Raw genomic sequence first — 20,978 nt, 5'->3', positions numbered from 1 at the left:
TAGTGGGGTTTTCCACTGTGATTTTGAGTGTGACTCCATATCCAGACCTCCATGGGTTGATACATTTGATTTCCATTGATAATTTTTGGTGATTTTGTTGTCAGCGAATTCAACTATGTAAAGAGGAAAGTATTTCATACTATTAGTTCATTCAGATCTAGGATGTGTTATCTTAGGGTTCACTTAGTTTTTTTGAGCAGTGCATATAAATATTTTTTTGTTGTATTCAAAGGCTGGAAACAAACCCAGTAGTTCACAGCTGGAGTTTGTTGCAATTGCATCTTATTCTGGACTATCCCATGTTGGATAAACTTCTCCTCCTGATGGTTAGATCCTCCTGCGCAGATGCATTGTAACAAACGAGGTTTATGCTTTCGATATTCTCTGTATCCAAAGCTGCTCTCGCACAGCTGCAGGCGCATTTAGGGTCCCTCCTCTGAGCTTTACATAATAGTAGGCGGTTCCCTATTCAGGACCCTCCTCTGCGCTTGACATTATAGTAGGCGGTTCCCTATTTAGGACCTCCCTCTGTTGAGCCTTAAATTATAGTAAGTGCCACAACCCCCCCCCCCCCCCCCCCTCCCTATTCTGCACCTTCCTCTGAGCCTTCAATTATAGTAGTAGACCCCATTGGGGACCCTTCTCTGTCGAGCTTAACATTCTAGTAGGTGGTCTCCCCATTCCCTCCTTTGTCCACTTTTACATTCTAGTAGGTGGTTCCCCATTTAGGACCCTCCTTTGTCCAGTTTTACATTATAGTAGGTGGTTCCCCATTTAGGACCCTCCTCTGTTGAGCTTTGCATTCTAGTAAGTCCCCCCAATTCAGGACTTTCCTCTGAGCCTTACATTATAGTAGGTGACCCCGGTGAGGACCTTTTCTCTGTAGAGCTTCCTATTCAGGACCTTCCAAAGCTTTACATTACATAGGGTGGTCCTCATTCAGGACCCCCCCCACCCCCCCCCCCCCCCCCCCCCCCCGAGCTTTAAATTCTAGCTGGTGTCCCCCATTCAGGACCCTCCTTAGTCCAGTTTTACATTGTAGTAGGTGGTCCCTCATTTAGGACCATCCTCTGAGCTTTATATTATAGTACTTGGTCCCTCATTCAGGACCCTCCTCTGAGCTGTACATTATAGTACGTAGTCCCCCATTCACCACCATCCTCTGAGCCGTACATTATAGTAGGTGGTCCCTCATTCAGGACCATCCTCTGAGCTGTACATTATAGTAGGTGGTCCCTCATTCAGGACCCTCCTCTGAGCTGTACATTATAGTAGGTGGTCCCTCATTCAGGACCCTCCTCTGAGCTGTACATTATAGTAGGTGGTCCCTCATTCAGGACCCTCCTCTGAGCTGTACATTATAGTAGGTGGTCCCTCATTCAGGACCATGCTCTGAGCTGTACATTATAGTAGGTGGTCCCCCATTCAGGACCATCCTCTGAGCTGTACATTATAGTAGGTGGTCCCCCATTCAGGACCATCCTCTGAGCCGTACATTATAGTAGGTGGTCCCTCATTCAGGACCATCCTCTGAGCCGTACATTATAGTAGGTGGTCCCTCATTCAGGACCATCCTCTTAGCCGTACATTATAGTAGGTGGTCCCTCATTCAGGACCCTCCTCTGAGCTCTACATTATAGTAGGTGGTCCCTCATTCAGGACCCTCCTCTGAGCTCTACATTATAGTAGGTGGTCCCTCATTCAGGACCATCCTCACAGCCGTACATTATAGTAGGTGGTCCCTCATTCAGGACCCTCCTCTGAGCCGTACATTATAGTAGGTGGTCCCTCATTCAGGACCATCCTCTGAGCCGTACATTATAGTAGGTGGTCCCTCATTCAGGACCCTCCTCTGAGCCGTACATTATAGTAGGTGGTCCCTCATTCAGGACCCTCCTCTGAGCTTTATATTATAGTAGGTGGTCCCTCATTCAGAACCCTCCTCTGAGCCGTACATTATAGTAGGTGGTCCCTCATTCAGGACCCTCCTCTGAGCTGTACAGTATAGTAGGTGGTCCCCCATAAAGGACCCTCCTCTGAACTGTACATTATAGTAGGTGGTCCCCCATAAAGGACCCTCCTCTGAGCTGTACATTATAGTAGGTGGTCCCTCATAAAGGACCTTTCTCCACATTACACACGGGCCCATCATTTCTCTTCTGGGATAAATGGGACCACAGCAGTGGGGTTCCCTCTGACCAGACTTGGTTCAGCCCTTTTTCTGCCGTCTTTCTGACTTCTTACGGATTCTCTGTTGTCTTCATCCTCACGTGTGATGTTTACTGCAAATGTCTCTAGTGGCCCCAGAGGGAATAGTGTGTATCTTAGGGGCCCTTTCTGGCCAATTACTGGCTGCCATAATTCCCACATATTAGACCCGTGACAATGCCGAACAACTTGCTGTAGATCTGGGATTTGCTTCAACAGTTTGATGTAAACAGAATGTTGGAGAAGTTTTTATTGTATAATAGTCGGGAAGGGGGGTGGGGGGGTGAGAGAATGGAGTACAGAAAGTTCTACCCAAGACCAGATCGGTCTTTCCCTACCAGTCTGCCTTCAACTGTTGCAAAACTACAACTCCCAGCATGCCTGGACAGCCAACAACTCTCTGGACATGCTGGGAGTTGTAGTTTTGCAACAGCTGGAGGCACCCTAATTGGGAAACACTGCTTTGGAGAATAAACAGTCTTTTTTACTCCAAACTGTTTGTTTTTTATCTGCACTGATACATTGTAACAAACTCTTAAAGGGGTTATGCAGGAAAAAACTTTTTTTTACATATCAACTGGCTCCAGGAAGTTAAACAGATTTGTAAATTACTTCTATTAAAAAATCTTAATCCTTTCAGTACTTATGAGCGTCTGAAGTTAAGGTTGTTCTTTTCTGTCTAAGTGCTCTCTGATGACACGTGTCTCGGGAACCGCCCAGTTTAGAAGCAAATCCCCATAGCAAACCTCTTCTAAACTGTGCGGTTCCCGAGACAGGTGTCATCAGAGAGCACTAAGACAGAAAAGAACAACCTTAACTTCAGAAGCTCATAAGTACTGAGAGGATTAAGATTTTTTAATAGAAGTAATTTACAAATCTGTTTAACTTTCTGGAGCCAGTAGATATATAAAAAAAAATTTTTTTTCCTGGAATACCCCTTTAACCCCTTAAGGACGCAGGACGTAAATGTACGTCCTGGTGAGGTGGTACTTAACGCACCAGGACGTACATTTACGTCCTGTGCATAACCGCGGGCATCGGAGCGATGCCCGTGTCATGCGCGGCTAATCCCGGCTGCCGATCGCAGCCAGGGACCCGCCGGCAATGGCCGATGCCCGCGATCTCGCGGGCGTCCGCCATTAACCCCTCAGGTGCCGGGATCAATACAGATCCCGGCATCTGCGGCAGTGCGCGATTTGAATGAATGATCGGATCGCCCGCAGCGCTGCTGCGGGGATCTGATCATTCATAACGCCGCACGGAGGTCCCCTCTCCTTCCTCCGTCCGGCTCCCGGCGTCTCCTGCTCTGGTCTGTGATCGAGCAGACCAGAACAGGAGATGACCGAAAACACTGATCTGTTCTATGTCCTATACATAGAACAGATCAGTATTAGCAATCATGGTATTGCTATGAATAGTCCCCTATGGGGACTATTCAAGTGTAAAAAAAAAATGTAAAAAAATTTAAAAGTAAAAAAAAAGTGAAAAATCCCCTCCCCCAATAGAAAAGTAAAACGTCCGTTTTTTCCTATTTTACCCCCAAAAAGCGTAACATTTTTTTTTATAGACATATTTGGTATCGCCGCGTGCGTAAATGTCCGAACTATTAAAATAAAATGTTAATGATCCCGTACGGTTAACGGCGTGAACGAAAAAAAAAAAAAGTCCAAAATTCCTACTTTTTTAATACATTTTATTTAAAAAAAATTATAAAAAAATGTATTAAAAGTTTTTTATATGCAAATGTGGTATCAAAAAAAAGTACAGATCACGGCGCAAAAAATGAGCCCCCATACCGCCGCTTATACGGAAAAATAAAAGTTAGAGGTCATCAAAATAAAGGGATTATAAACATACTAATTTGGTTTAAAAGTTTGTGATTTTTTTTTTAAGCGCAACAATAATATAAAAGTATGTAATAATGGGGATCATTTTAATCGTATTGACCCTCAGAATAAAGAACACACGTCATTTTTACCATAAATTGTACGGCGTGAAAACAAAACCTTCCAAAATTAGCAAAATTGCGTTTTTCATTTTTAATTTCCGAACAAAAATAGTGTTTTTTGGTTGCGCCATACATTTTATGATATAATGAGTGATGTCATTACAAAGGACAACTGGTCGCGCAAAAAACAAGCCCTCATTCTAGTCTGTGGATGAAAATATAAAAGAGTTATGATTTTTAGAAGGCGAGGAGGAAAAAATGAAAACGTAAAAATTTAATTGACTGAGTCCTTAAGGCCAAAATGGGCTGAGTCCTTAAGGGGTTAAGTGATTTCCACAGCTGATGTATTTACAGTTGTAACAAACCCTCAGATGTGAGAAATACTACACCAGGTTACATTGTAGAAAGATGTTGGGTTCCTAAACAAGAATTTGATTCACTAACAGCAAACCTCAGTTACATATATTAGAAATCATCAAACATCGGTTAAAGGGGCACTCTGGTGGAAACATTTTTTATTTTTATTTTTAAATCAACTGTTGCTAGAAAGTTGTACAGATTTAGAATTTACTTCTATATAAAAATCTTTCCAGTACTTATCAACTGCTGTTTTTCTCCAGAGGAAGTTGTGTAGTTCTTTCCAGTCTGACCACAGTGCTCTCTGCTGACACCTCTGTCCATGTCAGGAACTGTCCAGAGCAGGAGAGTTTTGCTATGTGGATTTGTTCCTGACATGGACAGAGGTGTCGGCAGAGAGCTAGGGTCAGACAGAAAAGAACTACACAACTTCCTCTGGAGCATACAGCAGCTTATAAGTACTGGAAGGGTTAAGATTTTTTTTTTTTTTTTTTTTAAAGAAGCAATTTACAAATCTGTTTAACTTCCTGGCACCAGATGATTTTAAAACATATTTTTTTCCCCTCTGGAGTACCCCTTTAAAGGGGTACTCCGCTGCTCAGCGTTTGGAACAAACTGTTCCGAACGCTGGAGCCGGAAGCTCCTGACAAAAAAGCCCCGCCCCCTAATGACATCACAGCCAACCCCCTCAATGCAAGTCTATGGGAGGGGGTGTGACGGCTGTCACGCCCCCTCCCATAGACTTGCATTGAGGGGGCGGGGTGTGGCGTCATGAGTGGGTGGGGCTATGACATCACAAGTTGCTGGCTCCAGTGTTCGGAACAGTTTGTTCCAAACGCTGAGCAGCGGAGTACCCCTTTAAGCTTTAGTTATATAAAACTGGAGAAAGGCTTTGAAGTTCGCCTATCACCCACCATGGAGGCCACCAGTTTGGCTTCTGGGTGATGGAGTTTTCCAGAACTTTTTAACCCATTTCCTTTCACTGACATGACTGTTTGGGTGGCGGTAGGAGAGCTGGCATAGGGTGTTACGGAGCCAGTAGACTGTACCAGATTAGATCTCCACATTCTTGCCCACGCGGCTGGCACCCAGCGCACTGTCATTATAAGCCCTTTCGCGGTGCCAGCGCACAGATCCAGCTCACTGGTGCAGTCACTGCACATCGGGCTCCGCTTTCGTGGTTTCAATTAATTTCTATTTTCTTTGAGTCTGAATTACACGCTGTACTGCGCGGACTGTGAAAACCACGGATTAGCTTTCTAATATAGCACAAGTGCCCGTGCTGTACAAACCGATTGCCGCGTGATGCCGCCTGTGCCACCGCCTCCACCAGTCTGTGTATATTATGTGGGGGAAGCAATAGCTTCGGGGGGAGCGGTGGCAGTGATAGGTCTCAGGAACCCCGGACAGGTAGGGGGAGAGAAGCGGGTGGTGGCGGCCCTAAAAAAAAAAACTATATCGGTCGATCCCTAATTTCTAATTTGAAGACCCTTCAAATCCACTTCAAAACTGAACTGGTCCCTTAAAAATATGGAGTTTGAAAATTTTGTGAAAAATTTTAAAATTGTTGCTCAACTTTGAAGCCCTCTGGTGTCTTCCAAAAGTAAAAACTCATAAATTTTATGATGCAAACATAAAGTAGACATATTGAATATGTGAACCAAAAAAATATATATTTTGAATATCCATTTTCCTTACCAGCAGAGAGCTTCAAAGTTAGAAAATTGCTAAATTTTCTTTTTTTTTTTTCATCCAATTTTGGGATTTTTCACCAAGAAAGGATGCAAGTTACCATAAAATTTTACCACTATTTTAAAGTAGAATATGTCACGAAAAAACAGTCTCTGAATCAGAATGATAAATAAAAGCATTCCAGAGTTATTAATGTTTAAAGTGACAGTGGTCAGAATTGCAAAAAACATCCTTAAGGTAAAAAAGTCCTTAAGGGGTTAAAGACATACTCTGGTAAATGTTATTTATTTAAAGGAGTTCTCTGGTGCTTAGACATAGGTGATAGCTGTCACGCCCCCTCCCGTAGGCTTGCATTAAGGGGCGGAGCGTGACATAACACGGGGGGCGGGGGCGTGACATAACACGCCGCCTGCCCTGTAGTCGCCGTTAATCAGTCCCGGAGCGAACACGCTCCGGGGACTGATTACAAACGGGGTGCCGCGTGCAAGATCACGGGGGTTCCCAGCGGCGGGACTCCCTCGATCAGGCATCTTATCCCCTATCCTTTGGATAGGGGAACCCCTTTAAAGAGTTCTGGCTGCAAGCCTTTTTTTTTTTTTTTTAATAAATTTCAGACTCATGCTGGAGTCCTAAATCTCAGACTCAGCCGGGACACAGACAAGCTCAGCACTGCTCCCTGCTCCATTAATCTTTAATATTTAAAAAAAAATTGATGAAAGTTACCCTTTAAGCCTTTGTTCTAGAATAAAGTTTATTTCTGTGTCTATGTCCAGTTGTGTTGCGGATAAGGGATGGGGGTACACAATGTGCCCTGGGTTCTACGAACGGGTCATATAAGATTAAAGACCTGAAATATCCCTCTGACGAAGACATAGGTCAGTCCCATGTAACCTGATGGACGTGTGATGTAGGCTTGGGTTACAGGCCACATGCCAGCGCTGGGCCGCAGTGTGTCGGGTGGGTGGATGAACCTATATTTGGCTGAAGCATCCGTAGAAGTCAGTGCTCGACTTGAACCAAGACACTCGCACCGTAATAACGAAGGAACATATTTTTACCTGTACAAGAAGCCCGAATGTTCTGCCCCGGTAAGTACAATAGGCTTCTTGTACCCATAGAAAGATGGAGATTTTTCTCTTCTGCTGCAGTGACTTAGTCGCTGCAAAACTGCAACTCCCAGCATGCCCGTACACCCAAAGGCGACAGCAGTGTATGCCAGTGTGCCTCCAGCTGTTGCGACTCCCAAACAGTAAGACTGCCAGCATGCTACAGCAGTGTATACCAAGCAGTATGCCCCCCGCTTTTGCAACTCCCAAAAAGTATGACTCCCAGCATGCTACAGCAGTGTATGCCAAGCACTGTGCCTCCTGCAGTTGCAAATCACGACTCCCAGCATGCCCGGACAGCCAATGGCTACAGCATTGTATACCAAACAGTGTGCCTCCAGCTGTTGCGACTCCCAGCTTGCTACAGCAGTGTATGCCAAACATTGTGCCTCCAGCTGTTGCAAAACTACACCTCCCAGCATGCCCGGACAGCCTTTGGCTGTCCGGGCATGCTGGGAGTTGTAGTTTTGCAACAACTGGAGGCACCCTGGTTGGAAAACGCTTTCCTATAACATATATATGAAGAGATTGCTGACTAGTGTTGAGCGCCACCACTGGACAAATGTATAGTCCTGATTGAAATCCATGTAAGGCTGCGTTCACACGGCTGTCTAGACCCGTTCTGTTCTTCTCCCATCAAAAAAAATAAAAAAACGGACAATAACGGATGCAAACGGATGAGCATGCTCAGAAGAAAAAAAAAAAAAAAAAAGTGTATCAAAAAAACTGATGCAAATGGATGACATTAAAGGGGTATTCCCGTGGAAAACTTTTTTTTTTTAATTTTTCATCTCAACTGGTGCCAGAAAGTTACAGATTTGTAAATTACTTCTATTAAAAAAAAAAAAATCTTAATCCTTCCACTACTTATTAGCTGCTGAATACCAGAGAGGAAATGGTTTTCTTTTTGAAACGCAGAGCTCTTTGCTGACATCACGAGCACAGTGCTCCCTGCTGACATCTCTGTCCATTTTAGGAACTGCCAGCGTAAAAGGAAATCCCCATAGCAAACATATGCTGCTCTGGTCAGTTCCTAAAATGGACAGAGATGTCAGCAGAGAGCACTGTAATCGTGATGTCAGCAAAGAGCTCTGCGTTTCAAAAAGAAAACAATTTCCTCTGTAGTATTCAGCAGCAAATAAGTACTGGAAGGATTAAGAATTTTTAATAGAAGTCATTTACAAATCTGTTCAACTTTCTGGTACCAGTTGATTTAAAAAAAATTATAAAAAATAAAAAAAAGTTTCCACGGGAGTACCCCTTTAAAGGCTCATCTGTTTTCCATAGACTTAAATGTTAAATTTACTTTATCCGTTTTTTTCTTACTTTTTTTGAAAGGAGAAAAAATACCGCATGCACAGTCTATTCTCCCGTAAAAATAAAAAAAGGTAATGAGCGCAGACGGGTGCAAACGTATGTGATAGGATTGTGAAAAAAAAATCACATTGACATGAATGCGATTATTTTACGACCGTTTGTAATCCGTTTACAAGTAGCAACAACGACGGAACCTAAACCGGGGGGGGGGGGGGACAGACAGCCGTGTGAACCAGAGATACTTTGTAATCTTTTAGCATCTGATGGTGAGGATGTTGTTACTTTGTTACTTATTGAACTTGGGTTTGTTGGTAGTTTGTCACCATGAAGAGGCAGAGGGCTTATATAGTACATCCATGTTGCCTACATTTAGTTAGTTATTTTAATTAATTTATTTATTTATAATTTTTTGTTTGTACATCCAGGGTTCCAACATTTTTTAAATATTTTTCTTTTACTAGATTTATTAGTTTTTTTTTATTATAGGTTTATAATTTTGTTCCACTTTTTTATTTTAAATGCTTCTGAGCAGTGGTTGCTAAGGAGAACTATATCCCCTTATGGCTGGGTTCACACCACGTTTTGTTAAATACGGTTCCTGTATACGGCAGGAAGGAGGGGGCGGGGCTTAATCGCGGCGCCCGCACTCAGCCGTATTCGGCAACCGTATTTAATGCATGTGTATGAGCCGACCGGAGTGAACCACAGCCTCCGGTCGGCTTCGTTTTCGGCTGTATGCGGTTTCCCGACCGTAGACAAAAACACGGTCGACCACGTTTTTGCCTGCGGTCGGGAAACCGCATACGGCTGAAAACGAAGCCGACCGGAGGCTGCGGTTCACTCCGGTCGGCTCATAGACTTGCATTAAATACGGTTTGCGAATACGGCTGAGTGCGGGCGCCGCGAGTAAGCCCCGCCCCCCCTCCTCCCAGCCGTATACGGGAGCCTTAGACTGGTGAACTCGTATGGAAGCCTCCAGACTCTGCCCCAATAGATGATCGGACAGGTAACATTTCAACCAGCCGAATTTATTTCCCTTCTAGCTCTGCAATTATTTCCTAATGCTGCCTGTGTTCCTCATGACTCCTCTGGTTTTGCAGAGAGAAGGGGGAGTGGAGTCTAATCACTGCATCTGGTCCTTTTATTATTACCTGTCACATTGGGGGAGATTTATCAAAACCTGTGCAGAGGAAAACTTGACCAGTTGCCCATAACAACCAATCAGATATCTGCTTTCATTTTTCAGAGGCCTTAGTAAAAATGAAAGCAGAGATCTGATTGGTTGCTATGGGCAACTGGTCAGCTTTTCCTCTGCACAGGTTTTGATCCATCTTCCTCATTGTTTCCTAACTTGTCTACACACAAGCAGCTTACACATCTGATCTCATGAAGATAGCAGCAGCAGTATACAGATAGAGCTGGAAAGGAGGAATGTAATTTTAATAGTTTAATGGCTTGACATTAGTTTTTATTCCAAAAAGCACTATGGGTGGTCTGTGGTATTGCAGCTTTTAAGTCCCCTTACACATCCGTGTAGCTGAACTGCAATATCAGACACGGCCCTAAGGACAGGTGTGGCGCTGTTTTTATTTTTTTATTTATTTATTTATTTTTCCCAGAAGGAGGCAGCCATGTTTTTCCAATCCCAGACAGCCCCTTTAAGAGTCTGTCCCCATTTGCTAATCCCCGTTCCCGCCGTCTTGTCGTCCTGCGTTTTCTTTGATTGAACTTCTGAAACTTGATACTAAGTAGCTGCCACTTTGCATAAATCAAAACAAGGTTACTGCTGCCATGGCGACCGGGAAACTGTTGTCACCGAGGGCTGTGGGATGATTTCTCTAGTGAAGTCTTTGCCCCGCGCTTGTAGAGACTTCTCTCCCCCGGCCCCTCCGCTTATGTAACCAGGTCCTCTCATTGGATTTTTGGCTTCTGTTTTCCTTTTCGATAATGAATTTTCTAAAGACAAAATAAACTTTTTTTGTTTTGTTTTTTTTCTTTTTTATAATGTATCCATCTCCTGATACAATGTGTCCTGGACAAGACACGTGGGTGCTGAACTCCCTGCGAACTGTATGGACATGTCTGCCAACCACGCTAACCCTTTATGGTTACCCTTTATTTTTATTTATTTTATTTTATTTTTTAATGAACCGTTGCCAGAAAGTTAACAAACAGATTTGTAAATGACTTCTGTTAAAAAAAAAAAAAAAAAAAAAAAAAAATCTTAATCCTTCCAGTACTTATTAGCTGCTGGATACTACAGAGGAAATTCTTTTCTTTTTGGAACACAGAGCTCTCTGCCGACATCACGAGCACAGTGCTCTCTGCTGACATCTCCGTCCATTTTAGGAACTGACCAGAGCAACATGTGTTTTCTATGGGGATTTTCCTCCTACTCTGGACAGTTCCTAAAATGGACAGAGATGTCAGCAGAGAGCACTGTGCTCCTGATGTCGGCGGAGAGCTCTGTGTTGCAAAAAGAAAAAAGAATTTCCTCTGTAGTATTCAGCAGCTAATAAGTACTGTAAGGATTAAAAAAAATATTTAATAGAATTAATTTACAAATCTGTTTAACTTTCTGGCCCCAGTTGTTGAAAAAAATAAATAATAATCATTTTTTTCACCGGAGTACCCCTTTAAAGTATTGGTGTTGGGGGGTGCAACCTGATCACAAGCAATAAAGTTGGTGACAGTGCCCATTTAAGCTTTAATCTTTGCATATTGGAAAGCTCCTTGTCATTTTTAAAGGGGTACTCCAGTGAAAACCTTTTTTTTTATTTAAATAAACTGGTGCCAGAAAGTTAAACAGATTTGTAAATGACTTCTATTAAAAAAAAATCTTAATCCTTCCTGTACTTATTAGCTGCTGAATACTACAGTGGAAATTCTTTTCCGTTTGAAACACAGAGCTCTCTGCTGACATCACGAGCACAGTGCTCTCTGCTGACATCACGAGCACAGTGCTCTCTGCTAACATCTCTGTCCATTTTAGGAACTGTCCAGGGTAAAAGGAAATCCCCATAGCAAATTATATGCTGTTCTGGACAGTTCCTAAAATGGACAGAGATGTCAGCAGAGAGCACTGTGGTCGTGATGTCAGCAGAGAGCTCTGTGTTTCAAAAAGATAAGAATTTCCACTGTAGTATTCATCAGCTAATAAGTACTGGAAGGATTAAGATTTTTTAATAGAAGTAATTTACAAATCTGTTTAACTTTCTGGCACCAGTTGATTTAAAAAAAAAAAAAAAAGTTTTTCCCCCCGTAGTACCCCTTTAAGATGTCTTCTACCTTCAGTAAACTGTGGACAACGTGTCAGCTGGAAATGATCATGTTGGGTGTTCATCGCCTGGGTGCAGGGAGGTTGTGCAACGTGGTTTCGGGTGGTGCACACGCACTATAGTGCCGCATAGTCACCTGACATCACGGCACTGTTTCCCAACCTGGTTGCCTCCAGCTGTTGCAAAACTACAACTCCCAGCTTGCCCGGACAGCCGTTGGCTGTCCGGGCATGCTGGGAGTTGTAGTTTTGCAACAGCTGGACGCACCCTGGTTGGGAAACACTGGCTCACGGACTGTGTGGTGTCTTTGTGAGCCATTACTTTGCACTATGTGGAAGTATAGGTGATGTTTGCCATCTTCGCGGCCTCCGTGCGCTGCAGCATTGTAATACAGCGGCCTCCGTGCGCTGCAGCATTGTAATACAGCGGCCTCCGTGCGCTGCAGCATTGTAATACAGCGGCCTCCGTGCGCTGCAGCATTGTAATACAGCGGTGCTCCGTGCGCTGCAGCATTGTAATACAGCGGTGCTCCGTGCGCTGCAGCATTGTAATACAGCGGTGCTCCGTGCGCTGCAGCATTGTAATACAGCGGTGCTCCGTGCGCTGCAGCATTGTAATACAGCGGTGCTCCGTGCGCTGCAGCATTGTAATACAGCGGTGCTCCGTGCGCTGCAGCATTGTAATACAGCGGTGCTCCGTGCGCTGCAGCATTGTAATACAGCGGTGCTCCGTGCGCTGCAGCATTGTAATACAGCGGTGCTATGTGCGCTGCAGCATTGTAATACAGCGGTGCTATATGCGCTGCAGCATTGTAATACAGCGGTGCTCCGTACACAGATGTAGCCTCCTGTACGATAGAGCAGGAGGCCTCAGTGGGCATCGGGTATTTCAGGCCATGCGTGCGCCATGTTACGCATTGTACATTTCAATTGCAATATTTTACACCTTGTTGTGTGTGCAGGTTTTTTCCTATTACACCCCCCACCCGTACGGTCTGACTGTTACCATGGCAGCAGAGGGTTTCTGAATGGCACGATTAGCACGAGGCTGAATATGGAGGTATAAGGAAATGTATCAGTCACCAGGGATCTTGTAATACCGCCACCTGCCCCCACACACCGCCCGTACAATATATAGCTGACACATCGTAGATGACCCACACGGTCCCTGCTGTCGTAGATGACCCACACGGTCCCTGCTGTCGTAGATGACCCACACGGTCCCTGCTGTCGTAGATGACCCACACGGTCCCTGCTGTCGTAGATGACCCACACGGTCCCTGCTGTCGTAGATGACCCACACGGTCCCTGCTGTCATAGATGACCCACACGGACCCTGCTGTCATAGATGACCCACACGGTCCCTGCTGTCATAGATGACCCACACGGTCCCTGCTGTCGTAGATGACCCACACGGTCCCTGCTGTCGTAGATGACCCACACGGTCCCTGCTGTCGTAGATGACCCACACGGTCCCTGCTGTCGTAGATGACCCACACGGTCCCTGCTGTCGTAGATGACCCACACGGTCCCTGCTGTCGTAGATGACCCACACGGTCCCTGCTGTTGTAGATGACTAATACAGTCCCTGCTATCATAGATGACCCACACGGTCCCTGCTGTTGTAGATGACTAATACAGTCCCTGCTATCATAGATGACCCACATGGTCCCTGCTGTTGTAGATGACTAATACAGTCCCTGCTATCATAGATGACTAATACAGTCCCTGCTATCATATATGACCCACACGGTCCCTGCTATCATAGATGACTAATACAGTCCCTGCTATCATAGATGACTAATACAGTCCCTGCTATCATAGATGACTAATACAGTCCCTGCTATCATAGATGACTAATACAGTCCCTGCTATCATAGATGACTGAAGACAACAGATCCCCCCTGAGTCATCTATTCCTGCATAGAACCTGAATCCAAGCACTTGAGTCCTGAGAAAGGAGGAGGAGGCAGGAGAGCGATTTGTGCAGGGATTAGTTACTGTAAGAGTCTTAGAAGTGCATGTAGTGTGTGACATGAAGCGGGGAGCGCTGTCCGGATCATGTGCTCCGAGCGGCAGCTGCGACTGGTTCTGTGCGGACTCAGTATTCCCAGCCTCGCCTGCCCAGCAGGGACCCAGGTCTGTACCGGCAACTTGTATGTGCTGGAACGGGGATTGTTACTGTGTGACTTATAGAATGGCTGGGGGTCCTCTTTAACCCTGTATGTACTGGAACGGGGGATTATTACTATGTAACTCTAATAGAAAGGCTGGGGGTCCTCTTTAACCCTGTATGTGCTGGAATGGGGGATTGTTACTATGTGACTTATAGGACAGCTGGGGGTCCTCTTTAATCCTGTATGTGCTGGAACGGGGGATTGTTATTATGTGACTTATATAGAACGGCTGGGGGTCCTCTTTAACCCTGTATGTGCTGGAACGGGGATCGTTATTATGTGACTTATATAGAACGGCTGGGGGTCCTCTTTAACCCTGTATGTGCTGGAAAGGGGGATTGTTACAATGTGATTTATATAGAACGGCTGGGGGTCCTCTTTAACCCTGTATGTGCTGGAAAGGGGGATTTACAATGTGATTTATATAGAACGGCTGGGGGTCCTCTTTAACCCTGTGTGTACTGGAATGGGGGATTGTTACAATGTGACTTATAGAACGGCTGGAGGTCCTCTGTAACAATCCCCAATTCCAGCATATACAGGGTTAAAATGTGACGTTTTATAGAACGGCTGGGGGTCCTCTTTAACCCTGTATGTATAACTCTATATGTATTTGGTGTCAGAATAGCCAGGGATCCCCTGTAAACCTCCTCCAATCCCAGGTCGGTATGGACAGTTCCTATATAGCACTGTTTCCCAACCAGTGTGCATCCAGCTGTTGCAAAACTACAACTCCCAGCATGCCCAGACAGCCGTTGGCTGTCCGGGCATGCTGGGAGTTCAAGTTTTGCAACAGCAGGAGGCACCCTGGTTGGGAAACAGTGCTATAAACAATGGATTTTTACATTGTATTTACTATATCACAGGGGTCTTCTGTAACCCCCCCACCAGTCCCAGCTCTGTGTTGATAACGAGTGTATGTGTTGATATAGGGAAATGTTACACTGTATCTGTTATGGAACTGCTGGGGGTCTTCTGTGATGACCCCCACATCCCAGGTGTATATAGACAGCTCCTGTATATAATGGATTGTTACACTGTATCTTATAGAACGGTTGGGGGTCTTCTGTAATGACCCCCACACCCCAGGTCTATATGGACAGCTCCTGTATATAATGGATTGTTACACTGTATCTTATAGAACGGTTGGGGGTCTTCTGTGATGACCCCCACATCCCAGGTGTATATAGACAGCTCCTGTATATAATGGATTGTTACACTGTATCTTATAGAACAGCTGGGGGTCTTCTGTAATGACCCCCACATCCCAGGTGTATATAGGCGGCTCCTATATATAATGGATTGTTACACTGTATCTTATAGAACAGCTGGGGGTCTTCTGTAATGACCCCCACATCCCAGGTGTATATAGACGGCTCCTATATATAATGGATTGTTACACTGTATCTTATAGAACAGCTGGGGGTCTTCTGTAATGACCCCCACATCCCAGGTGTATATAGACAGCTCCTGTATATAATGGATTGTTACACTGTATCTTATAGAACAGCTGGGGGTCTTCTGTAATGACCCCCACATCCCAGGTGTATATAGACGGCTCCTATATATAATGGATTGTTACACTGTATCTTATAGAACGGCTGGGGGTCTTCTGTAATGACCCCCACATCCCAGGTCTATAATATATAATAGATTGTTACACTGTATCTGCTACATTACAGGGCTCTTCTGTCACCCCCACATATCCCAGGTGTATATAGACAGCTCCTGTATATAATGGATAGTTACACTGTCTCTTCTGTCACCCCCACATATCCCAGGTGTATATAGACAGCTCCTGTATATAATGGATAGTTACACTGTCTCTTCTGTCACCCCCACATATCCCAGGTGTATATAGACAGCTCCTGTATATAATGGATAGTTACACTGTCTCTTCTGTCACCCCCACATATCCCAGGTGTATATAGACAGCTCCTGTATATAATGGATAGTTACACTGTCTCTTCTGTCACCCCCACATATCCCAGGTGTATATAGACAGCTCCTGTATATAATGGATAGTTACACTGTCTCTTCTGTCACCCCCACATATCCCAGGTGTATATAGACAGCTCCTGTATATAATGGATTGTTACACTGTCTCTTCTGTCACCCCCACATATCCCAGGTCTGTACAGACGGCTCCTATATACTATGTATTGTTTTCAGTTGACTGGTTACATTGTCTCAGGTCTATTAGAATAACTTCTGTATATAACTAATTTGGGGTCATGTGACATTACTGGGGGATACATTGTATCTGTGTCCCGCGTTTACATTGTGGGTCCTTGCTATAAGGATTTATGGCGGCATTGTACATGGTCATCATTGTTACCGTGGTATCACATTGTATCCGCTTACACATTGCACTCACCGATCCGGCGCTCTGGTTGGAGCAGGATGAATCCGGGATCGGGGCTTCGCTCTTTGTATACGTAGAGTCTGTGTTTGCTCTCAGGTGCAGCGCAGGGTCACGGCCGCAGGCAGGTGATAGATACGACTTTACTATCTGTTTGGACTGCGTTGCTTGGTCGGATACACAAAAGGAAGGATTTGTTACATTGTAGCCTTGTATGTTCTGGAAGGTCATGCCCTATTCCTTATGTACCAGTGTTTCCCAACCAGGGTGCCTCCAGCTGCTGCAAAACTACAACTCCCAGCATGACTGGACAATCTTTGATTTTGCAACATCTGCAGGGCCACAGTATGGAGACCTCTGATGTAGACGGCTCAGAGAGATCTCTGTTCTGTGACCTGAAGCCAAACACCCCCCCCCCCCCCCCCCCCAAACATATACTGTGCCATACATCACCAGGCTTACACGGTTACATAACACCTATGAGCCTGGCTAACCCGAAACAGGTCAAGTGCAAAACCCCTTCTCCTGATCCGCACTATAGAGATACACAACGACACAGTAGAAATCACATCACATTACACGCACGTTCACCTCTGCTACATAGAAAGTAATAGAAATCAGAAGCCTCAAAAGTGTGAAGCCCAGGCCATATGAAATCGCGGCCACGTGCAGTCACCATTGGCAGCACAATTTTGCTCAAAAAAAAAAGAAAGTTAAACAGATTTGTAAATGATTTCTATTAAAAAAAATCTTTACCCTTCCAGTACTTTTTAGTAGCTGTATGCTACAGAGGAAATTCTTTTCTTTTTGAATTTCTTTTTTGTCTTGTCCACAGTGCTCTCTGCTGACACCTGATGCCCGTATCAGGAACTGTCCAGAGCGGGAGAAAATCCCCATTGCAAACCCTATGCTGCTCTGGACAGTTCCTGACATGGACAGAGGTGTCAGCAGAGAGCACTGTGGACAAGACAAAAAAGAAATTCAAAAAGTAAAGCATTTCCTCTGTAGTATTCAGCAGCTAAAAAGTACTGGAAGGGTAAAGATTTTTTTAATAGAAGTAATTTACAAATCTGTTTAACTTTCTGGCACCAGTTGATTTAAAAAAAAAAAAAAAAAGTTTTCCATCGGAGTACCCCTTTAACCATGAAATGATGCACATGTTAGGGATGTCTCAAAACATTATTATTATTATTTTTTTTTTTGTCAAGGGGCACTCCACCCCTAGACATCTTATCCCGTATCTGCAGGGGTCCTGCCGCTGGGACCCCCTGTGATTTTTGTGCAGCACCCAGCATTCTAAACAGTATGTAGGTACTCTAGGGGCGGAGTACCCCTTTAAAGACCAAAAGATTACCAATACTTTTTGATACAGTATCTTCTTCCTTTTTTTTTTTTTTTTTTGTAAAGTGACAGTAGAGGTGGCTCTTGTCAGGTGGGGCATGCTGGGAGTTCTAGATTTGCAACAGCTGGAGACACCCTGGTTGGGAAACGCTGATCCATGTCGCCAAATAATCCTGAAATCTTGCAGTTTGCATTCTAACTACTAGTCCTAAAACTACGCTGTGACTTCCCATTCTGTCTGTGATGATAAGGAGGAGGCTGCTGGAAAGTGATCTATACAGCATTACAGTGAAAGGTTACACCGGTATAGAGAAAAGACAATTGGAGCTCAGCCTCCCCCTCCCCTGCACAGGTCACAGAGCATGCTCACAAACCTGTCTCATGCAAACAATAGGACCGCGTGTCACCAGCTGTTGCAAAACTACAATTCCCAGCATGCCCGGACAGCCTTTGGCTGTCCGGGCATGCTGGGAGTTGTAGTTTCGCAACAGCTTGTGACATACTGTCTGAAAACACTGCAATAGGACTGAAGATGTTCATTGTATCTATGTCCATGGGACTTGCAGTAAAGCACATCACTAAATGCTGTTTAAAACAGCTCAGGAAACATGGCCGCCCCCATTATAATGTGCTAAAAAAAAAAATAGAAACAGATTGGAAATAAAGACCATGTTCTACTCTACGAAATCTAGGTGATGCATTTCCTTTTAGCTCTACAACTATAAAAAGCCATTTACAAAACCAATTCTAGAGAAATGTGCGCAGCCCCTGAGGCTTCCTAGCCCCGGGCCGGTGTAGCTGCTGCAGAGACTCTTCCCTGACAAGTAACATCAGACTATGGAAGGAGCAGCACGGCCCGGAGATATGTGGCATCGCTGTTAGATGATCTTGTAGATTCGCTCTGAGCAGCGGAGGAGCCCGAGGGCTTTACCTGTCAGGGGCCCCGGAGGTGACATCCCCCAGAGGGCCTGTCCTGCTGCCTTCTCGTGTAGTCACTTTACGTTTCTTCACATTATTTCAGATGCAGTAGATGCTGAAAGTGCTGTCATATTGTGTGCGTATATATATATATATATATATATATATATATATATATATATTCAAGAAAATGAAGTATTTCTCACAGAAAAGGATTGCAGTAACACATGTTTTGCTATACACATGTTTATTCCCTTTGTGTGTATTGGAACTAAACCCAAAAAAGGGAGGAAAAAAAGCAAATTGGACATAATGTCACAACAAACTCCAAAAATGGGCTGGACAAAATTATTGGCACCCTTTCAAAATTGTGGATAAAAAAAAAGATTGTTCCAAGCATGTGATGCTCCTTTATACTCACCTGGGGCAAGTAACAGGTGTGGGCAATATATCAAAATCACACCTGAAAGCAGATAAAAAGGAGAGAAGTTCACTTAGTCTTTGCATTGTGTGTCTGTGTGTGCCACACTAAGCATGGGCAACAGAAAGAGGAGAAGAGAACTGTCTGAGGGCTTGAGAACCAAAATTGTGGAAGAATATCGACAATCTCAAGGTTACAAGTCCATCTCCAGTGATCTAGATTTGCCTTTACAGTGCGCAACATTAGCTACAGTGCCATGGGTTGAAAACTTCTTGATAATCTCCCTGGGCGTGGATGGAAGAGAAACCTTTGAGAGTTGTGAACACAGGATCGTCCGGATGGTGGATAAGCAGCCCCAAACAAGTTCCAAAGATATTCAATCTGTCCTGCAGGCTCAGGGAGCATCAGTGTCAGCGCAAACTATGTCAACATTTAAATTAAATGAAACGCTATGGCAGGAGACCCAGGAGGACCCCACTATGGAGGAGACCCAGGAGCCCTGATGTCTGAGCTCCCCCCGGATCCACCTGCCGCCTCCCTGCTTGGATCGAGACGACCCATGAAGCCGTAGATTCCCGGTAAACTGTTTGCAACTTCTGACGGTGAGCGCTCTGCTTTTGCCTTTCTTTGGTGTTACATATAGACCCAGGAGGACCCCACTGCTGACACAGAGACATAAAAAAGCAAGACTACATTTTACCAAAATGAACTTGAGAAAGTCAAAATCCTTTTGGGAAAACGTCTTGTGGACAGATTGAGACCAAGATAGAACTTTTTGGTAAAGCACATCATTCTACTGTTTACCGAAAATGGAATGAGGCCTACAAAGAAAAGAACACAGTACCTACAGTGACATATGGTGGAGGTTGTTTTGCTGCCTCTGGCACTGGGGGTCTTGAATGTGTACAAGACATCATGAAATCTGAGGATTACCAATGGACTTTGGGTCGCACTGTACAGCCCAGTGTCAGAAAGCTGGGTTTGTGTCCGAGATTTGGGTCTTCCAGCAGGACAATGACCCCAAACAAAAAGCCCCCAGAAATCGACGACAACAAAGCGCTGGAGAGTTCTGAAGTGGCAGCAATGAGTCCAGATCTAAATCCCATTGATCACCTGTGGAGAGATCTTAAAATTGCTGTTGGGAAAAGGCGCCGTCCAATAAAAGAGACCTGGAGCAGTTTGTAAAGGAAGAGTGGTCCAACATTCCGGCTGAGAGGTGTAAGAAGCTTATTGATGGTTATAGGAAGCGGCTGAGTTCAGTTATTTTTTACAAAGTGTGCGATCAAATATTAAGTTAAGGGTTCCAATAATTTTGTCCAGCCCATTTTTGGAGTTTGGGGACATTATGTCCAATTTGCTTTTTTTCCTCCTTTTTTGGTTTAGTTCCAATACACACAAAGGGAATAAACATGTGTATAGCAAAACCTGTGTTACTGCAATCCTTTCCTGTGAGAAATACTTCATTATCTAGAAAAATTTCAGGGGGGCCAACATTTACGGCCATGATTGTGTGTGTGTGTGTGTATATATATATATATATATATATATATATATATATATATATATATTATTTTCATGTGTTTCCCAACCAGGGTACATTCAGCTGTTGTAAAACTAGGGTAACCCCCTATGACAGTACCAGTAGTCGTAGAGATACTACCATATTCCCCAACTGGTGCATCTGTCGTAAAATTACAAAAACGAAGTTCCATCATACTCTGCCAGCCAAGTTTATGGCATTGCCCAACCTTAGGGCTCTCCAGCTGTTGCAAAATTATAACTTATCAGAAGAACCTACATCCTCATCTGTGCTGTTAAATGGGACTGCAGGGAAACCTACAACCTTATCTGTGC

General features: G+C 44.4%; 1 protein-coding gene across 4 annotated transcripts in view; it reads left to right on the top strand.

The window, feature by feature from the left end:
* Positions 1-20,978, top strand: part of PTP4A3 (protein tyrosine phosphatase 4A3) — an 80,364-nt gene that overhangs the window by 12,138 nt on the left and 47,248 nt on the right. Inside the window, exon 1 of one of the 4 annotated variants that reach the window (XM_056522860.1) lies at positions 13,916-14,044. The exons of the other annotated variants lie outside the window; for them this stretch is intronic. The gene's annotated coding sequence lies outside the window, so the exon portion shown is untranslated. Of the gene's footprint in view, positions 1-13,915; positions 14,045-20,978 lie in introns of those variants that run through there. 4 annotated transcript variants of the gene reach the window in all.

This window comes from Hyla sarda, chromosome 5 (assembly GCF_029499605.1).
Source record: "Hyla sarda isolate aHylSar1 chromosome 5, aHylSar1.hap1, whole genome shotgun sequence".
NCBI classification, from domain to species: Eukaryota; Metazoa; Chordata; class Amphibia; order Anura; family Hylidae; genus Hyla; species Hyla sarda.
Note: the sequence above shows the minus strand (reverse complement) of the source record. Positions and strands in the feature narration are given on the sequence as shown.